The sequence below is a fragment of the Mixophyes fleayi genome, chromosome 3 (assembly GCF_038048845.1).
Source record: "Mixophyes fleayi isolate aMixFle1 chromosome 3, aMixFle1.hap1, whole genome shotgun sequence".
NCBI classification, from domain to species: domain Eukaryota; kingdom Metazoa; phylum Chordata; class Amphibia; order Anura; family Limnodynastidae; genus Mixophyes; species Mixophyes fleayi.
The window spans coordinates 207,877,618-207,895,218 of NC_134404.1; the positions used below are offsets into that span (position 1 = coordinate 207,877,618).

At 38.1% G+C, this 17,601-nt stretch overlaps 1 long non-coding RNA gene across 1 annotated transcript; it reads right to left on the minus strand.

Moving 5' to 3' along the window:
- Positions 1 to 769: 769 nt before the first annotated feature.
- On the minus strand, positions 770 to 5,993 carry LOC142144344 (uncharacterized). The gene is made up of 2 exons (XR_012689689.1): positions 4,073 to 5,993; positions 770 to 3,358 (listed from the first exon to the last, which is right to left on the minus strand). It is a non-coding gene; the product is annotated as an uncharacterized LOC142144344 (long non-coding RNA).
- Between the last annotated feature and the right edge of the window lie 11,608 nt (positions 5,994 to 17,601).

Sequence of the window (17,601 nt, forward strand, 5' to 3'; positions counted from 1 at the left end):
TGGTGTCAAGTATATCTGGAAGCGCTTCAATCAGCTGGAGAGAATTGACACAGACCAAGTTCTGTATACAAGGAATATTCTCTAGTTTATTGATACAAAGATACAGGTTTTTATAGGCTACTGAATAAATGGATCCTACGTCATATGCATACAATAGTTTATACCACTAGTTTATGAGAAGCGCTACTGATTAACTTTCTCACGTATTCTTGAGGTGTTTACTTTTCTCCCCCTTCTAAGGACAGATGAGCCTATTATTTCTTATCTCAAGGGGAGTTGGAGATATGCTATGTGCAACACCATGGATACAGCTCCCATACTACCAGCTGGATATGAAGCTCATTATTGTTTTCATAACTGGTTACATTCTTCAGGTGTTCCCTATTAGTTCAACTTCAAGGCCATAGGCTCACGTATTGCAAAACTGCAAGTTAACAGAAAAATGAATAATCTCTTCTAGCAAATAATATTTCTATACAAGTTACAATAAAATGGCTGAACAAAGGCCTTATGAGGCCTTAACAAAAAATCATATTTAACATTTCCCATCTTTTATTCAATTTTCGACCCTTTCTCCTCCTACCTACCTAATCCTATCTATAGAACCACATTCTTAATAAGCAGGTACTTATACACATGTAGGAGGCCACATGCATAGAGTTGGTCCCCTTAGGAATCTGTCAACTCATCCCCCACTAATAAGCCTGTGATCCTCCCTGTCCTAACTTGATTTATGAGGAGATGCATTTTGGCAAATGTCCATGTCTAGAAAAGATGGTTTCTTAGAAGATGGTTTCTTAAAAGATGGTTTCTTAGTAGGTAGTTAATGAGTCTATAGTAGTTCTGCAGGCCTTGCATGTCCTTTGTTCAATCTTTAGTAGTTTCTTGTTGCAAACTCTGCAGTTCTTTGGCTTTGCTAGTCCAAATAATTCATGACACTCATAGTCTGGTCAGGTTTCAGAAGTAATTTCTGTGATCATCAGAGGTTCGGGATTTTCAGTGGTTCCCTTTTTGGAGAGACAACAATCAAGTGTCAGTAACTTCTTAATCAGCCATATATTTAGTTTCATTATCACCTATACGATCAACAGGATTGCTAAACCATTTGCTACTAATGCCAATATTTCCAATATCTAACATGAATCATTACTGACAACTTTACCAATGAGGTTATGCATCTGCACAAAGACATTTTCAGAGTTTACTCTACTATGAGTGCAAATTGTTGAGCACTCCTTCCCATATGTTTCTCACAGTGGCATAGGCAATATGTCACTTAACTGTCTGTTTCATACTGGGTTAGGGAGGCCTTAATCCCTACTTCAGTCACAATTATTCTGGCAAGACATATCAATACAATGAGACAGTCATTTCTATTTATCAGAACAAGACTCCCCTGATTTGAAGACTTTGCAGTGTTATGCGTGAATCCAGGTGTCTCTTTCCTGTACTTTCACTGCCATGGGAGTCGTCAACAGGACTTGATAAGGACCCTTGTATCTGGGTTCAAGACTTCTCCTGATGTGCTTTCTCACGACCACCCAGCCCCCCAGGGTGCAGTTTATGGGTACCTGTATCAAAATTAGGGTTTGCAATGGAGGAGAATATTTGACCATGTATTTCAGTTAGTTGTTTCTATAATAAGGCAACATAATTCAACAAATCACTATATACATGGTGTAGTTGCTATGGAAAATAACAGCCTGTTCTGTTTGCTGTGCCAAACAATATCTCATATGGTGTTAAACCTGTGTCTTTCCTAGCAGTATTTTTTACTGAGTGCAGGTAAACATGAGATCCATGGCAGACCTGTTTCAGCCATTATTTTCTGCATTTTCAATTTCAGTGTACCATTAAGGCGCTCCATACATCCTGAACTTTGGGATCTGTAGGGGGTGTGATAGTTTCTGGAATCCTTGCCCCGTAAAGTGTATCCCTCTGTCACTTACAATGACCTCTGGTACACCATATCATCAGATTACCTCATTCGCAATTTTCTTGGCTAATGCTTTAGCATTTGCTTTTCTATACAGCCATGTCTCCAGCCAGTGACTAAAGAAGTTGACACAGACAAGCACATTCTCAAAGCCCGAGCATTTGGGAAGTTATAAAGTCTATCTGTATCCTCTTATAGGGATATTATGTCTGGGGTGTGCTTTTCCATAGGACAGACTTACTCGGGTTACTTTGTGCACAGACTAGGCATTCTGCCACTAACGACTGTGCTGCTTGGGCGAACCCTGGTACTATCCATAAGCTGCTAGTGAGTACAACCATAGCATCTTTTCCCAGATGCACTTTCTCGTGTGCTATATTGGCCATAATGGGATAAACTACTTTTGGCAGACACAAACGCTGACCTTTACACCACTCCTTGCACTTCTAGTGCTCCATGTATTGCCCAAGTCTTTTTCTTATTTTCTGTTGCTTGTCTTTCCATAAGTTGGAGTGTGCTCTGGTCAAACAGGGGTCAGGGGGTCACCATGTAAATAGACTCCCCTTGGGGTACTGGGGCTATGGCGGCTTCCCGTGCGGCCTGGTCTATTTCACTTAGCTTCGGTGGTAGTATCTCTGTGTGTGTCTTCATCTTCATCACTGTTTGGAGGACAGCTGGAATGCAGTGAACAGTGCCCTGGTATGTTCATCATATTGACTGGTTTGCTTGCTGAACCCATAAGGTCCCTACTTTTCCATACAGGGCCATAATCATGCGCAATTACAAATGCATAACTTGAATCAGTGTAAATATTTACTCTTTGTCCTTTTGCATATATGCATGCAAGTGTCAGGGCCTTTAGTTCAGCTTCTTTTGCTGATGTGACTCGGTAGAGTCTGTTGAATCACTATTTCTGTGTGTGTGGTTACAGCACACCCTGTATAAGGGACAGGATTTATGTAATAGTGTGAACCATCTACAAAAAGAGTGATGTCTGCATCTGGTAATGGTTTATCTTTAATGTGAGATAAAACCAGAGATTCTTGTTTCATTAGTTCTATGCAATCATGTTCAGAAAAATTTTGTTTGCATTTTTTTTTTTTTTCCTTTCTTTCTGTTCAAGCTGGAATGGAATTCCCCCAAATCCCTAGGGTAACCCCAATATATACAGGTACTTCTCCCATCTTTTGAAACTTGCTGCAATAAGGCAGCAGGATTCAACATTGTGCACTGCTTAAGTGTAACGTTACTGGGAGTAAGCAGTGCTACTTCATTAGGATAGGCTTCAGTAAGGAGCATGTGGAATCCAAGGAAAAGGTTCTTGGTTTCTGAGTTCCACAAAGTTTACACTCATTAGATGGAGTGTACAGTACAACGGTTAAGACAGATGTGGTAACTTTTAATTCTTCTGGAAGAGAAACACTTAGCTTAAATAACCTGTTAATAAGCCACATCATCAGTTCTATTAGTGTATATAATAATGTGTTGGGCCACAATACTCACAAACACATTCCTGCATTGGGTGTAAACCCCTGTAGTCATGGGTTGCTCTTTTCTTTATTTGGTTGGGTTAAACTTTCATATTAGAATTTTCTAATTATGTATAATGATCTATACATTACTATGGGCCTGAGTCTGGTTCTTCCAAACTTGGCTTTCCTTTCTAGTCTAGTACACATCTACAGCGCACAGCAAAGGAAAATAACGTGCAATCTATATTCCTCCTGCTAATATCAATGAACTCCCCTCTCTGGTCTCCCTTGGACCTTTAAAAAACTTAAAATACAGTTTACTCAGATTCCCCTTGTCTGAAGGTCTTAACATATATCTGTGAACATGAGAGGCTCTGGGGCCTCTTGTGCTTCCTTTTTTTTTTTTTTGTCTTCTAATAAAAAAGGAAAGGGAGGAAGAAAATACACAGTGCGCTCGGCAAGTGTTATATGTCACTCATTTCACAATAGGAGGGAATGTCCTTTGTGCTGTATATCTTCATACTTAGTAAATCTGGCCAGTAACAAATGTTTTGTTTGTGCTTGGTTTCTGTCACAGCATGCAATACCGTTAAGGTAACTGGGTGTCCTAGCACAATATCTATACTCTTTTTAAGCACTAAAGCAGAGTAGTATGCAAGTGAACTTAGCTTGCGACCATGTATTTGTGTCAGTACCCCTTGTACATGTGCACTGACTTCATAACAAAATAATGTGAAAGGCTTGTCATAATCTGGCAAAGCCAGTGCTGGCGCTGAAGTTATTTCAGCTTAAAATTGGTTAAACATTTGGTTCTGCTCAGAGGAGAGTATAAATGGCTTGCTATGATCCAGAAGTGCTAATGCAGGAGCACATACAATTGCTCTTAAAGTCTTAAATCTTTTTCATTTCTGTAAAAATATAGAATTCCCATCAATGCATTACCATACCCACAATAAAAAGAATTATTTACAGTATATGACAATTATAGCACAGTAAATAAGGGCAGTAAATGTCTTTACAAACACTGATTTACTCAAAACTGTAATGAGGATACAAATAAAAACCTTTTGCTTTCTGCACATACAGAAAAACCACCTAGTTCATGCATTTGCTATGCGAATAGCACATAAACTCTAATATCTCTTTCCAAAACAAGGTAATCATTACTCAGAAGAGTTTACGTTATTTAAATCCTTCATTAGTTTATACTTATGTTTGTTGTGGTGCAAAGATGGTGCATTGGAAGTTAAATCAATGCAATCTGGATTGCCTAATGGGTCTTTGCAGCTGGAGACCTGTGAATAAAAAAAACTTTTGCATAGAGATTAACATTTATTTACTAGGAATTACTGTAACTGTAACATGCGTGTATACTGTTATCAGGTAACCAGTGAACAGCTGCTAAAAGCTTAACTGTGACGCTATGCGTTCCATGCCTTGATTTCCTCAAAGGGGCAGTCCCTAATTTCACAAATAGAGAATGTCAAAGTGACGAGACCTGGGCGAGTGTTCAAAGCCACTCCTTTCTTATCATCTCTTAGTACAGCCCTTTTAAATGACACTAATTAAATTTCCGGGTTTAGAAACATTCAATCTGGAATCTTGGTTCCAAGTATTCAACCATTTTAAAAGCAGCACTGTCTCATAAATCAGAGTACTCTCGTTAGACACAATACATTGTGTCTGTAAATCATTCAACATTTTCTCAACAAAATCTCTCTCCCGTGACCAAATATTCACACATATTTCTAGATTCTGTGATTTTCGTGTTCAAAGTAAAAATATATTCACTTAAGTCTCGCTCACAGACGACATTTTATCTCGTAACATTTCTTTAATGGCATAACAAACCCTCCTGATTTCTGAGAACATTCATCAGCGCCATTTTAACACAGATAAAAACAGCATGTAAGCTCACTCCCACAATTCTCAACTTCATTAAAGAGAAAGCTATATTTCTGAACTTCAGAAACAAAATTATTTTGTTCAAATACAGAAACGGCTTGTTGGATCCCAGCCAGCTTTGTTCTGACACTAGTACTTATAGTGATAATGTACATTATTTACAATCTTGTCCGTGCAATCGGACCAAACATTTTAAAACTTCTTTTGTATCTTTTTAAAAGCTTATCATTAAGCAATGAATGTACAACTTTTTCAACCTTGAAACATGTCTCTTGTAAAAAACGGACAAGACAGACAAACATTGTGATTTAAAGTAAATCAAACATCTCCCTTATAGAGCACTAAGACAGAGAACAAACAATGTGAATTATCACGGATCTCTCTCACACGCAGTAAGACGGAGACAAAACTCACATACAGAGAAAGAAAACTTAACTGACATCTTCCAGCCTACTGCTGTGGAACTACAAGTCCCAGCATTACACTAAATACAAGTTAGCTTCAACATGTTATCATCAATCAGCACTCCGGACACATTTTTTTAATTTTACATACATTGTCAAAAAACAAAAAACAGTGTGCTTCTTATCTCAACACACTGAAATCATTTACACAGAATAAGGGAGGGGCACATTTCACTTATTCAGCTGCACAGGATCAAACATACATTTATAATATACAACCTACTTGATTCATTATTCAGCTTCCGATGCATTTAGCATATCCACATATATTTCGACTTTTCAGATCTCTTAACTTTCCTGTGCCACCTCAAACAATCTCTTGGGGTTTGATCTCAATACCCCTTTGTTCTTGTCACATTACCACTTGCAACACCTTTGTTTCTCCATCCACACATATCTTTGGCTATCCCCGCTTTCTTGAAAAATTCCCTGCAGACCTTCTACTCCCCCATTTCCTTAAGTCTTTGTGCATCATATCTATGAGGGAGCTGCTGTCATTTGTTTACTATCTATATTACTCATATTGACAGTATTCTGTTGAGTCCAAATCGGGACTCTTATCTAGTTTCTGTGGGTTGTCCTTGCACTGGACGTCCCGTTCTGTGGACTCCTTGTACTGGATGTCCGTGCTAAATAGCTTCTTTGACAGTATCTGGGACGAAGGTCTTTTGGAAATCTCTCTTACACAATTTGGGCAGATTACAGAATCTCCCTTCTTTGATATACCTCTGGGGATGGTGTCTAAAATGTTCACTCAATGTTCAAAACAATAACTCTCTAAATCCCTCTATTCCATTACATGCTTCTTTGATCAATGTCTTATGTGACTTTTATGCTTTATACATCATACATAGGTACAAACACATGCACTCAAAATTCAATCATCTTTCAAAAATCTAATCAACAATACAATTACAGTAAACAAATTGGGTTAATACTGTATTATATTAATCAGATGATACTTGAGACTCACAAATTCGCGTGTCAGGTGCCTCAGACAGACATGAGGTGACCCAGACTAGGAAGACCAACGAGTAGAAATCTACTGACCGCGGATGTTGGGGTTCAATGTGCTGGGAAACCTCCGTTGTCTGTCTTGTAGCCTGCTGGACAGCGAATCTCTGTGGCGACCTCCAAGTTGTTAGATCTAAAATTCTGACCCAAGTCAGCCTGTGGTGTCAAGTATATCTGGAAGCGCTTCAATCAGCTGGAGAGAATTGACACAGACCAAGTTCTGTATACAAGGAATATTCTCTAGTTTATTGATACAAAGATACAGGTTTTTATAGGCTACTGAATAAATGAATCCTACGTCATATGCATACAATAGTTTATACCACTAGTTTATGAGAAGCGCTACTGATTAACTTTCTCACGTATTCTTGAGGTGTTTACTTTTCTCCCCCTTCTAAGGACAGATGAGCCTATTATTTCTTATCTCAAGGGGAGTTGGAGATATGCTATGTGCAACACCATGGATACAGCTCCCATACTACCAGCTGGATATGAAGCTCATTATTGTTTTCATAACTGGTTACATTCTTCAGGTGTTCCCTATTAGTTCAACTTCAAGGCCATAGGCTCACGTATTGCAAAACTGCAAGTTAACAGAAAAATGAATAATCTCTTCTAGCAAATAATATTTCTATACAAGTTACAATAAAATGGCTGAACAAAGGCCTTATGAGGCCTTAACAAAAAATCATATTTAACACATAGATCCATCACACAATGAAATGTTTAGAAGTTATATTGTAGTGGTATTATAGTGCTCACCTGCTCAAAAAGAGCAGTTCCAGCAGAGAACTGATCCACCCGCATCATCAGCAAGGCAAAAACTCCAGTGTATCCGGCAGCAATGCAGATAATTTAGAGACAAACTTAGTAATAGAGAACTGGTGAGCTATGATCGCCACTGCCCAGAATAATAATAGCTGTCCCAGCAAAGATGTGATCCAACCGCAGCCATGGTAAGGCAGAAACTCTGCTGTAACCGGCAGCATAGAGAGGAATGGAGCTGATGACAGTGTAGAAATGGCACAATCAAAATCACCACTGTGAACAGCAATACTCTGATTGAATAGTGAAAAGCAGACTGGGGTTTCAAGCTCTTTTGAAGAAGCACAAATAAACAGGCAACATTGAGGACCATAAATGCAGTGGTCGGCCAAGGAAACTTCAAATGAAAGAAACATCATGCTTACTTCCCTTTGAAATCGGAAGATGTCCAGCAGTGCCATCAGATCAAAACAAAAAAACAGTGGGGCCATAAGAAAAAATATACCTTCAACGTGGAAACAAGGCCCAGCGGCAGCAGATGTTCTAGACTGATGAATCAAAATTTGAAATATTTGGCTGTAACAGAAGATAGTTTTTTCGCCGAGCTGGAGAGTGGTACAGTAATGAGTGTCTGCAGACAACAGTGAAGCATGGTGGAGGTTCCTTGCAAGTTTGGGGCTGCATTTCTGCAAATGGAATTGGGGATTTGGTCAGGATTAATGGTGTCCTCACTGCTGAGACTTACAGGCAGGTACTTATCCATCATGTAATAGCATCAGGGAGGCGTCTGATTGGTGGCAACTTTATTCTACAGCAGCATAACGACCCCAAACATACAGCCAATGTCATTAATAACTATTTTCAGCTTAAAGAAGAACAAGGAGCCCTGAAAGTGATGATATGGCCCCCACAGAGCCCTGATCTCAACATCATCAAGTCTGTCTGGGATTACATGAATAGACAGAAGGATTTGAGCAAGCCTACATCCACAGAAGATCTGTGGTTAGTTCTCCAATATGTTTGGAACAACCTCCCAGCCGAGTTCCTTCAAAAACTGTGTGCAAGTGTTCCTAGAAGAATTTATGCTATTTTGAAAGGTGGTCACACCAAAGATTGATTTGATTTACATTTTTCTTCTGTTCATTCACATTGCATTTTGGTAATTGATAAAAAAAACTATTGCCACTTATATTTTTACTTTGCAGCATTTTTCCCCACATCTGCCTGTAACTTTCGCACAGTACTGTGTATACATATTATATATATTTAATTTCTGAACGCTATATTAAAGAACTTTATATTTCACTAAAATTCATTGTTTCTTTATTAAAGGGGGTAGTGGGGCACATATTATAGAGTGGTGTCTCTTTTAATATTAAATTGAATGTCTTGTTTTAAATTATTACAATTAAGGGTAATATTCAGCCCTTATGAAGGTTAGCGTGTATCAGAGCATCAACAGGGAGGTTATGTTTAGCATATTAATAAGGCTAAGTCAACTCATCATTGTCTCCATAATGTCAAAGGCGTAGAAATAGAAATTGCAGCTGCTGCATCTGCAACTGAATATAAGAGTCACAGGCAATCCATGCTGCAACCCCTGTTGTCTCCGCTTTTTAAGGGCAAATTTACCAATAAAGGTGTTGGTAGCAGTGGGACTGCCAATCAATGTTGTTGGGATTTACCCAGCTAGGAGCAGCACTGAATCAGGAAGTAACACGCTCTGGAGCAGTAAGGATGTAGTAGCATTTTTAATGCATCTGATGCGGGTAATTGCTGTGTGCTTAAGCATGTTTGTTGTCTCTTTAGGGGCTCATTTTGAATTAGATGTAAGCCCCAAAACTATTGTAAAATACACTTTTGCGCACTGTGCATATCCCTGCTTCCGTAGTATGCTTTTGAGTATCTCTGAATTATAGGCCAAGTATAGTAAAGGCGTATTCGTGTAATCGCTCTCTAGTTGGAGGTGGACACAGCCACAGATACACCTGTCAGGAGGAATGTCTGTTGCAGGTACTCTACCGTTGAAGAACAGACCCTTTGTAGTGTGTTTATTTTGTATTGCACATATTGTAAGAATAACTCAATATAAACATGTAAATGCACTCTTCTTTTGTATCATGTATTTTGCACCATTTATTTTACTCCTGTGCTTTTAACACAAATGTGTCCAACTGTAAACGAGCCTCTAAAGATGTGCTAATGATGTGCATGTCATTAGCACAGGATTTATATGTATGTAATTAATGTAGTTAATGTAGGTTTATATGTGGCCGATGTGTACTGTATGTCATATGTGACTAATATAAAATACAATGATATGTTAAAATGTAAGGCTATATGTGTTGTTAAGGCAAAGTAATTTTAATTTGCAATTAATGCAAATTGTGTGTGTGGGAGCTGGGGGGGGGGTTTAAAATGCAGCTAGAGTAATATAGGTGATGTTCTGTGGAGTAATATCTTTAGCTGTGCCACTGCATAATGTGAAATGATTAACATTATGCAAATTTAGACAATTTGGAAAATATGGACGACAGGGACATTATATATTCAGGGACACATCTTTTAATTCTAGAACTGCCCCCTGAAAATTAGGGCAACATTTTGTTTATGCTGGCTGGCATACATAAGAAGATAGGCCTCTTCAATTCTGACACTTTATGCTGTACAAGGTCATAAATCTGATATCTAGGCTTCATTACAATAAAATATTGGGCTTGTGGTTTTTATTTATCAAATTTATATTTTGTAAAATATGGTCATAGATATATAATATAGTCATCTCTGGTAACCACCTCTCACTCCTGCCTACAGGACTTTTCCCGTGCTGTTCCCCACTTATGGAATTCTCTACCATGCTCTATCAGACTTTCCCACAGCCTTCATTTCTTTAGACGTTCTTTGAAAACCCATCTCTGTTTTAGAGGTGACCTTATCCCCGATAACACTATTCACACTAATGCACCCTCACAACTATCCCAATCTCCACTTTGAACCACATTTGCTCCTCTTGTTTCAGCTGTACCCAATTCCCCTTAGAATGTAAGCTCTTTTATGAGCAGTGTCCTTCATACCCTTTGTTTTTATGTATGCATTTATTTGTCTACCTTGTATATACTCAGGGGCAAGCTGGGCTGGGGGGCAGGGGGCATCTGCCCCCCAGGCCGGTCCCATAATGGGCTACCTTAGGCTTGGTCACTGGGCCGCCTGCATTTTTTTGCCTGTTTTATGTATGTACTGTTACCCCTAGTGTACGGCGCTGTGGAGCACTGTGGCGCCTTACAAATCTACGATAATAATAGTAATAGATCATTTCTGGTGATACTACACAGTTATGGATAGTGCATGTTTGTCAGTCTAGTTCATTCCTACCAATGACCTCATTTTTTTAACACAAAAAACATTTGTAATACAAATTTGTGGCCAAACATTATTTCGGTAGTACACAAAATAGATATTCTGGTACACGTTAGCTTCTATGACACAAAATATTTTACTGTAACCCAAATAAATATTTTGTTGAAAATTCCTGCAAAGCAAGTATACAAACTGTCAGTCATTTTATGTTTGCTGTGTTAGAGAAGCACCTCTCTCCTAACATGGCAGTGTGCTGCATAGAAGAGAAAGAGAGCATGGTGGATACATTTAGTTAAATTTAACTGTAATGGAATAAATTATGGTACAAATATATGTTGGATAAAACAATGTTGATGTGTGTAAAATCTGTATGGTCAAATAGTTTCTTTCTATTTTCTGTGGAATGGGTTAAATTATTTTAGTATGTTATACCTCACAATAGGGCATCTATTAATAGGATGTTAAAATAGTTAACAGTTGTCATGCTATATAGAGAGAAGAGTGTAAGAGGTCACATATGCCCTTTGACCTGCTTAGGCATAGGATTTATGTACAATGATGAGGTTGTAAAGATTATATATAACCAACTTGTCCTTATGTGGTATATTCTTTAGTATGTGAAGTGATTAGTGACGTATGTAAGAGGGGTGGTGTTTCTTCTATATAACCTGTTTCTTACATGGAGAAGATTGCCTGTTTCATGTTGAATACAAGCCATTGCATATGCAATTTGTAAGAATAAAGATAACCTTTGCTTTTTCAAATACTTATTTTTTTTAAATCATTTATACATCAACATTAACCACTCTAGGGGAAGACTGTATCAAGCTGCGATTTTTTTCAGCAATTTAAAATCACTGCAAATCGTTAGGGGTGTGCACCGGCCACTTATAGTGTTTTGGGTTTTGGGTTTTGGGTTCTGATTAGCTTCAGGTTTTGGGTTCTGATTGGTTTTGCCAAAACACCCCACTCAAGGTTTTGGTTCTGATTTAGGGTTTTGGGTTCTGATTTTTTTTTTAAAAAGCATAAAAAGCGCTAAAATCCATATTTTGTTTTTTTTTTCACTTCTACACTATTATTAACCTCAATAACATTCATTTCCAGTCTATTCTGAACACCTCACACCTCACAATATTGTTTTTAGGCCAAAAGGTTTTTTTTTTTTGCTAATTTTAGTGAACTTTGCCTTTTTGGATTTTACATGCCCTCTACTAGGAGATTGGGCATCGGCCTTGGCAGACGACGTTGATGGCATTTCATCGTCTATGTCATGAGTAGTGGCAGCAGCTTCAGCATTAGGAGGAAGTGGTTCTTGATCTTTCCCTACTTTATCCTCCAAATTTTTGTACTCCATTTTATGCAGCACAAGAGAGCGTACCCCTAAGCCACACACACCCGGCAAAGGCTTTAAAAATTATATGCGGCACAGGACAGTACCACTGGACTGGAGTTATACAGCAGTACAAATTCCTTTATACTGCAGGAACAGTGAACGTAGTTTAATATTGCAGTACTAATTTTTCTTTACTGCAGGAACAGTGAACGTAGTTTAATATTGCAGTACTAATTTTTCTGGACTGCAGGAACAGTGAACGTAGTTAAATATTGCAGTACTAATATTTCTGGACTGCAGGAACAGTGAACGTAGTTAAATATTGCAGTACTAATATTTCTGGACTGCAGGAACAGTGAATGTAGTTAAATATTGCAGTAGAAATGTTTTTATACTTTTTTAAAAAAAAATATATAATGTTTTTTTATTATTTTTTGTATAATTTTTGTATAATTTTTTTATAACAATGGACTTAGCAGGACAGAGCACAGGACACAGCACCACTGGACTCAGCAGGACAGAGCACAGGACACAGCACCACTGGACTCAGCAGGACAGAGCACAGGACACAGCACCACTGGACTCAGCAGGACAGAGCACAGGACACAGCACCACTGGACTCAGCAGGACAGAGCACAGGACACAGCACCACTGGACTCAGCAGGACCGAGCACAGGACAAAGCACCACTGGACTCAGCAGGACAGAGGAGAAGGACACAGCACCACTAAAAACCCAACCTCACGCTACCCTGATCAATGCCCGACCGAAGATGGCGGCGGCAAGCGTGAAATTTAAAGAATCCGAGTATCGCGAGATCCGACGGTGGGATTTGGAGTCAGAGCCTCATTTTCATTGTTTCTCTCCGCCGGAAATACCCGAACAGTGCTCGGATCGCCCTTGGATCCGCACTGTTTGGGTGGGCTCGGATTGCGATAATCCGAGCCTGCTCATCGTTACAAATCGTGAGAGATATCCGGTGGTTTTAAGTGCAAAATAGCCATATGTATTATGTATGTATATTAATCTGCGACTTTGACTTTCCAAAATCCAATCTCTGGCGATTTGTCTCGATTTTAAAACACCTATCTCTCCCATGTTATAGTCAAACTCGCCGGAGATTAAACACAAACTCACCCAAGATTGAGCAGAAATAAAAGCATGTTGTTTGAGCTATGTGGTCAATGTCAATATAACAGGAGGCACAATGGAAATTTTAAAAAAAACTAATTTTTGTTGTAGAGGGGCAAACATGATTATTCATTTTCTTATGGGGGTGAAAATATTTTATTAATAATTTAGTTGGTCATATTTAATTAATGATTATATGTTAGGGATTATTTTTTATTTTTTATTATATTACAGTAGCTTAATATTTCATCACCAGTAGGGCAATGTTTATATTTTTATGATGTGGCAACACTTAATATTCCCTGATAGGGACACCATTAAAAGTACATACTTGTGGCACCATGCACATGAGCAATTGCAGTGTCACAAGTATGTTGTTTAAATGGTGTTCCCATTAGGAAATATTAACATCACAAGAAAAAAAAATATTGCTCCACTAGAAATTAGATAGTAAGTCAATATACTAAAATAATATATACATAAATAAATTACATATATTCAGTACAGAAATATGCATCCATCATGTGCAGGAATAGAAATTGCTCTTGGCAAGGGACATATTTAATAGATAAGTGTATGTCAAAATAAGGTCCATCTCAAGGGGAAGGGTTGTTTAACGTGCATCTAATGCCCCTTACTAAACTATAATGTATTTGCACCTTAATGCCCCTTATCTGCCTCTTGATGTACCAGAGACTGCAGGTGTTAGAGACATGCATCTTAAAATAATGGTGCATTTTATAAAATGTACAAAATTACAACATTCTAAAGAATTTACTTCAAACACTAATTTAAACAAATGCAAATAGTTAGATGCATACAGACGTTGCACAGAAATGCCAGTCTCCAATGCCTGTTTTTGTCAGAGGATAATAATGCAGATGGCTAAGAATAGCCACAGGCACTTTACTCACCAGCAGTTACAATAGTTATTTTGCTACCTTAAGTATCAACTGTTCCCCACACCTCTTTTTAATTGTAAAAATTTGGCCAGGTCCATCTTTACCTTCTGTTCCACTTCATTGCAATTATTATTTTTGTGTCATGATCCTCTCAATGTACATTACTATGTAATATGTTGGTGCTTTATAACTAAAATATAATAATAATAATAATAATAATAATAATGTAGCACATAATGTAGACTGATTAAAAAATATTACATAAGTGTACATAACTAATTATTTTGTAAAATAATTTGTTACTCGTAAGCTAATTTATAAACATTTTTACCCCTAAAAACAATAAAACATGCTTTATTGAAACACCCATTGTGCCTCCTGTTATATTAACATTGCCCTGCAGTGTAACAGTGATGTGTTTGGCAATCTCACCTATAGAAGCAGCATGCTGCATCTGGCGATTTTTAATTCAAACTTGGGTGAGTTTGCAAAATCACAGCTTTAAACATTTGGGGATTTGTATAGCAAGAGGGGCAAAATGTCGGGATTCAGATTTGTAGCAATTTTGAGAATGGCGATTTTCAAAGAAACACTTCTCTGGCGATTTTACATCAAATTGCTGTTTAATAAATCAGCGAGTTTAAACTCGCCCGAGAAAATGCAGAATCGCAGCTTAATTTAACCCTAGGTAGTTCATGTTTTTCCATGGACGAAAACTTTTACAGTTTCATATGTTTAATTAAGGCTTCTTACACAGCTCAAAATTCCACACATTATACCTGTCTAATTAAATATTTTCAGGTTCAATCAAGCTCCAAAATCCAGGACAGCTATGATCATTAAGGAAAAAGCTTTGATGTACGCATTCCTTGTGCAATACAGACTAGTATGCCATCGCATTCTGGGGTTAGATGCATATTCAGCAGTACCTAAAAGGGAGATTGCTGTCATTCAAACAATGGGAGAGCTAATAATCCAGAGGTTTGCGTGTTCGCTGAAATACCTGCTGTCTGTGTAACAAATGGTCTGAGCATCTATAGCACAAAAGATAGTCATCACAACCACCCAACTGCCTTCCCACATTCTCAGACCGGATGTTTAAATTTGGGGAGTGAGTGGGGTGAGTAGGGTTGTGGGATGTGAGTAGGATGGAAATTGGGTGTGAGCCCGAAGTGGAATGATTGTGAGATTGAGCAGAATGGATGTAGGCGCATTTATGCCAGTTACCACTGATATTCCACATACATCACTTACAGACCTCACATTCATCTAACTCAACCCAAATATGTCACTTGTGTAAGCATACAAAGCCTTAATCAAACATTTGAAATGTTTAAGGTTTTTGCCTATAGAATTGCATTGCTTTTTGTGAAGTTAAACACTTATATTTTGAAATTCTGTGTCAAAAACATTTTAAATACCAGTGTGTTATCCATCTTTCAAAGTCACTATGGTCTCATTTTGCAGTCATGGTGACTATAACGATAATTAAAAAAAATCATTGCAGCAAAACTTAAAGTATGAATTATCACAAACCTCTGCAAATAAGTGATATAGATGCAGTGTATGCAGTATGTACACATTTTGCTCATACAATACTAAACAATGCTTTAACATTTAGGGTTATATGACTTGCATTCCATTTTTGTAGTATATTTATTACGTTTTCCATGTAGACTCAAATATATTGGAGAGACAATGCATATGGTTAAGCAAAGACTGTATGATATCAGCACCCCATATAATCCAATTCTACTTCTCATGAGATTTATAAACACTTCTGCAAATTTCACAATAATGATCCACAATATTTAACTTTTTATAGTCTTGAACAATTGCATTTATCTAAAGAGGAAGTGATAGATCCAACTTGTTAAGAAAATGTGACGCGTTCTGGATTTTTATTTGACAAACTTTAATTGCAGCTGGATTAACAATGGTTTTGAGTTTATTGCATTTCTGTGTTCATATGCTTGCAGTCATGTTCAGACAATAGAACACTAGAACATGGACAGGAAAGAGTTTCTGTGGCATATTTGGAAACATCTGATCACTGGTAAAGTTTCATATGTATTTATTTCAGCAGGTCACAATCAGGTGGAAGCACTATAAGGAAATGTATTTATCCTTCCACCAGTGTCTGTCTATAGGTTGCAGAACTGATTAATGTTTTAAAAAAACGTCCCCATCATTCCCATCCAAAAAATATTTTTTTTATTATTGTTCATAGATTTTATGTTTCCCTGAGAGGAACTTTTGCCGACAACTCGCTGAATTTCATTATTATACCCATTACCACTGACATGAAGTTGTGAACACACTGACATACTTACTTTTCTTGCTGTGTGAAAGACTGGAGAGTTTGTGTAGCCGTTTATTGGTAAAGCGCAACCAATGACTCACTTTTATATGCTGTTGCATGCATCCATATATTTGTTATCACGCATGTCATTTAGATTGTATAATTGAGTGCCATGGCTGCTAATTCATCACTGCCTGAAACAACATAATCTATCTGTGTTATTCTCAATTATGACCAATTTTTGACTACCAGCATCAATACTTACCTGAGCAGCACCATCATTATCAGTTGCTTTTTTTTACTGCAAGCACACATAGGGCTTAAAGATAAATGGGTCTCCGATCCTTCCTTGTGCTATTCTCCCCTCTCTACCACCCATTCACTCTCTTTCTTCCCCATCTCATGCACACATACATCTATCAAATACATATTTAATTTCACCTCCTAGCTCCCAACTACATTTGTCTGCCCTCCCTTCAACCTCCTCTCCCACTACTGAGTCCCACACTCATTCCTCTCCCCCCTTTCTCCTCTTTCAACCTATCCTCAGAATCTGGTAAGTTCCCTCTTAAACCAGGCTCCCGGCCTCATCGCTACACTCTCCCCTCCTCCTACTTCAAACCTCTCTCATCCCCTGTTCCAGCAACCCCGCCAATCTTATTCACATCCCACTTCTACACTCCCTTCCTCTCTCCTGTGCCCTCTGGATTAAAAGGTTTGTTTATATTAAACTGGTTTCCCCACACAACCTCTAAATTCCCACGTTCCCTAGGCTTCTAGCCATCACTGAATCTTGAATCTCCTCATCCAACAGAACTTCTCCCATTGCCCTTTCCTCTGATAGCTTCTCATTCTCCCAAACCCCTAAACATTTGGGTCGGCAAGACAGTGATGTGGGCATCCTTCTTTCTCTATAGATAATATCCCAGCCCCCCTCTCATTCTCCTCTTTTGAGGTCCATGCTATTCACCTTTTCCATCCCGTCCACCGTTTTTGCACCATATTCACCTTCGTGTTCTAG